Genomic DNA, 5,045 nt, shown 5'->3' with positions numbered 1-5,045 from the left:
GTATGTTCGCGTATGTGTATGTGTTTCTGTGCGTGTGTTTTTATGTGTTTGTGTCTGTGTGTGTGTGAGTGTATGTGGGTGTTCGTGTGTGTGTGTATGTGTTTTTGTATGTGTGTGTATCTGTGTGAGCATTTATGTGTGTGTGTGTGTGTCAGTGTGTTTGTGTGTGTATGTGTGTGTGAGTGCTTGTTTGTGTGTGTTCATGTATGTGTGTTTGTTTGTTTGCGTGTGTCTTTTTGTGTGCGTGTGTTCGTGTGTGTTATTGTGCGTGTATGTTATTGTGTGTAGGTTATTATGTGCGCGTATAATCGAGCGTGTGTGTGCGTGTGTGTGTGTATGTCTTTGAGTGTGTTTCTGTGTGTATGAGTATTTGTGTTTGTGTGTATAAAAATGTATGCGTGTGTGTTCGCATATATATATATATATATATATATATATATATATATAATTATATATATATACATAAATATATATATATATATATATATATATATATTTATATATATATATATATAAAAATATTCATGTATATATATATATGTATATGTATATAAATATATATATATATATATATAATATATATATATATATATATAATATATATATATAGATATATATATATATATATGTGTGTTCGCGTTTGTGGTTTGTTTGTTTGGTGTGTGTGTGTCTGTGTGTTCGTTTGTTTGTGTGTGTCTTTTTGTGTGCGAGTGTTGGTGTGCGTGTTTGTTATTGTGCGTGTATGTTTATATGCGGGTATATTCGTGCGTGTGTGTACGTGTTTTGTGTGTATATGTGTGTGTTCTTGCATTCGTGTCTCTGTGTGCGTGCGTGTGTGTATTTGTGTGTTTTATCGTGTGTATTTGTGTATGTGTGTGTGCGTGTTCTTGTGTGTGTTAGTGTGCGTGTGTGTATGTGTTTATGTGTGTGTGTGTGTGTTCGTGTTTGTGTTTATGTGCGTTCGTGTGTGTGCGTATGGGTGTTTGTTTTTTGTGTATGTGTGTGTGTGTGCGTGTTCGTCGCTGAGTATATTCGTGTGTTTGCTTGTGTGTGTGTTTGGTTTTGTGTATTTGTGTGTGTGTCTTTGTTTGTTTGAGTGTGTGTTTGATCTTGTTTGTGCATGTTTCTGTGTGTGCCTGTGTGTGTGTATGTGTGTGCATGTGCGTGTCTGTATGTGTGTGTGTGTGTGTGGGTGTGTGTGTGTGGGGGGGGGGGTGTGCGTGTGTGTGTATGTGTGTTTGTGTGTGTTCTTGTTTGTGTGTGTCTGCGTGTGTGTTTGTGTGTGTCTTCGAGTGTGTTTTTATGTGTTTCCGTGTTCGTGTTTGTGTGCTTGTGCGAATGTGTGTGTGTGTGTGTGTGTGTGTGTGTGTGTGTGTGTGTTTAGATATGTGTATTCTTGTGTGTGTATTTATGCGTTCGTGTGTGTGTGTGTGTGTGTGTGTGTTTGTTTGTTTGTTTGTCCGTGTGTGTGTTCGTTTATTTGTTTGTTTGTCTTTGCGTGTGCGTGTCTTCGTGTGTTTTTGTGTGTGTATGTTATTGTGTTTGTTTGATTGTGTGTGCGTATATTCTTGCGTGTGTGTATGTGTGTGTATGTTTTAATGTTTGTGTGTGTGACCGTGTGTGTAGGTTTGTGTGTGTATTAGTGTGAGCGTTTGTTTGTCTATGTGTGTGTATATGAGCGCATTCTTGTATGCGTGTGTGTGTGTCTGTGTTTGTGCGTGTGTGTAAATGTGTGCATGTGTTTCTGTGTGTGTGTGCGTTTGTTTGTGTATTTGCGCGTGTGTGTGTGTGTGTGTGTGAGTGCGTTTGTTTGTGTATGTGTGTGTGTGTGTGTGTGTTTGTATGTTTGTGTGTGTGTGACCGTGTGTATGTGTGTATGTTTGTGTGTGTGCGTGCGTGTATGTGTCTATGTGTGTATATGTGCGTATTCTTGTGTGCGTGTGTAACTGAGAGTGTATGTGTGCGTGCGTGTGTGTAATTGTGTATATGTGTTCCTGTGTGTGTGTGTAAGTTTGTGTGTATGTTGGTATTTGTGTGTGCTCGAGTGTGTGGTTGTTCGTGGGTGTGTGTATTCGTGTGTTTGTGTGTGTTAGTGTGTGTGTGTATGTTTGAGCGTGTGTGTTTGCGTATTTGTTTTTATATTGTGTGTGCCTGTGTGTATGCATGTGTGTGTATTCGTGTGTGTGTGTGTGTGTTTGTGTGTATGTGTGTTTGTGTGTATGTTTGTGTGCATTTGTGTGTGCGTGTGTGGTTGGCGGTGAAGCGAGAAAGAGAGAAAATCTACCTGTCTTAAATCTTTTTTTGGTGGCATAAGCATATAAATCATTCTTTTGACGGGGTTTGATCTCTTCAAAAACAATCTAACCATTTGGTTAATAACACATATCAAACGGCGAACTCGTAAAATCAGTTATTGAACTCGAGAAAATCAATTCTGGCTTTGCTAAGCGTTTTTGGTTTCAATTTTGTTGTCCTGAAGAACGTATTGATTGAAAATACCCTGCGATTGCCCAATTAGGCACAAAAGACAACAATATAAAAACTCGAAGCAATATTTTTTTATCAAATTGGACGCGGTAAGCCAATTAATCTTACAATGTTTTAAAACAAACACTGACATATATCATTTGTCTTTATAGTGTATTTATAACATTGCCAAGTTATGGCCCCGGGGGTCGCTAAAGAGGATCCATTTACTACAGAAGTTTTAGAGTTCGCGATAAATGAAGGAAATGGAGTATGTCTGATTTCATTTGTTAGGAAATTTTTGAAATCTTTGAAGATATTTTGAAGATTAATTAAACTATACTTTTTTCTTGATAACTGGAAAGTTTAGAATTTGTTAGTGGTAAAATTGACTTTTGTGACGTTCTGATTTTTATTCTAATTGTTTTTGAACAATTTCTAAACATGATCAACTGTACCCTCAATGGATGATCGTCGTTAAATTTTATATTTTCACTGAAACTTTGATTTTAAAAAATTAATTATTTTGAACGAAATTAGCCAGAATCGCGAAAAATGTAAACGTCGATAGCTCTTTAGAGAAACAAAATTCAGAATATTATCCAATTGAAATTTTTCTACAAAAAAATAAATCGATCGGCAAAATTGGCTATAAAATTTTTGTTTATATTTCGCCCCCCTCAATATGAGGTTGGGGTAATAACACCCAGCTTTAGTAGAAGCATTCAACTGTTTATTCAAAAATTGTCTAGTTTCTTTTGAAACTATTTTCATTTCAAATTTCCAAAAGAAACATTTGACCACGTGTTAATTTTCCAATTAGATATTTAAACCGTAAATTATAGTCGCTAGGTGTAGATCTATATCCTATTTTTCAGTCCCATAAAAAATAAAATAATATGTTAGAAAAATAACATCAATTTTTTTCAAACTTATTCCTCACAGATAAAATGTTTCAGCGTCCCTAAAATATTTGATTGATTGATAATTTTTGTCCAAAAAAATAAATACGTTCTGCATTGTGATAGTTTTAGCTAAATGTTTTTTGTAGTGATTTGTACGAGCTTTTTGTTCTGCGATCAACTTAATTTTGAAAAAAAGAAATTCGGTTCCTCTATAATTGATCATATGACACTCGAAAAACTCTCACTGCTTTTTTCCAAATAATAAGATAATTAGTTCGCGTTGCAGTTGCCGTACCTTGTCACCTCTTCTTCGGAAATTTATCATCATTTGTCAAGCAAAACTCTCAAAAACTAAATCTTAGATATTTTTAACCTGATAAAAAATGATTCCGTTTTAAAGCTCCAAAATTTTATTTAATCTTGTTAATTTAAAAATAAATACTCTTTCTACAGAACCAAATTTGTTTATACACCATACAGTGGGTGCAATAAAAATCAATCTACTTTTGATTGGCTGTTGTTCTCTGTCAAACATGTAGGCATGTTATTGTTTCGTTCCTCTGATAATGATATATTTATGATATTCATATAGTTTCTACAGAACGTTTTTGTTTCTTCTTTACTTAATGATATCACCTTTCACCTTAGACTCAACCGAGAGGACGAAAATGGGGCCTAATTAAGCAATTAATTATTCTAAGACGATCAAACTATATAATCTATATCCCTTATATTCAAAGAAAAATTAAAAAATCTTGAAGAAAAATGAACACATACCTCATAAACCTTGCTTTTACAAAATTTTCTTCATATTTGTGACCAATTTTGAACCTTATAGTTGCCTCTTGACCTAAAACGCTGTGAAAACCAAATAATCGTTGCAAATCGAACCAACAGAAAACTTCAACAAAAAAAATTGTGTCTTTTATTTTCTAAAAAGTTTTCAACTGAAAAATTATTGTTTTGAAAAACAAAATAAAGTGTTTGTTTATGTTTTTGAAAATTGAGAATGTTGTTTTTTTAGCTCTAAATGATTGTCGGAATCTGTCTTCAAAGTTTCAGTTCTCACAATTATAATTTGAGTTTTTTTCCCGTTTTTCAGTTGTTCAGATCAGAAATGTCTCAAAATCAAAATTTTCTCCGGGTGAAACACGTATTAATATCATCACCATGTTCACTTTTTTTCAGCAGATAAAAGCTCGACATTATAAGAAATAGTTCTTTTTTTCACTACTTAATGAAAGCTAGTGAAACATTCGATGCTTTCAAAAACGAAGCATACAACAAACTAGAAATGAGAACATTGCTAATATAATCATAATTCAAGAGTTTTTAAGCTCTAAAATTGCTGATCTATATTTAACCTTTCTCGCTGTGTTAAAAACTGTATCTATTGAGATTTATAGAAGTAAAAAAAAGCCCAGCTAGGATTTCCTGTAAAATTTATATAACCCTGTGATCCGGGTATATTTGCATGCCTACAAAATCACAACAATTTTTTGAAGTGAAACTCTTGGTTACTGTTATGTTGTGTTTATAATTATGTATATGTTGTTTCATTTGAGCTTTCATATAAAATCTGCGCGAAGTGAAATTACTCAAGTAACTTGCTTCCAGAACTTCGGTTTTTTGTTTACTCCTACCAAAAGTGTTTGAGAACTATTTTTGTTTCAG

This window comes from Convolutriloba macropyga, unplaced genomic scaffold (assembly GCF_964194025.1).
Source record: "Convolutriloba macropyga unplaced genomic scaffold, txConMacr16.3 SCAFFOLD_1843, whole genome shotgun sequence".
Classification (NCBI taxonomy): domain Eukaryota; kingdom Metazoa; phylum Xenacoelomorpha; order Acoela; family Convolutidae; genus Convolutriloba; species Convolutriloba macropyga.
The sequence above is the reverse complement of the archived record's forward strand: the minus strand, read 5'-3'. Positions refer to the sequence as shown.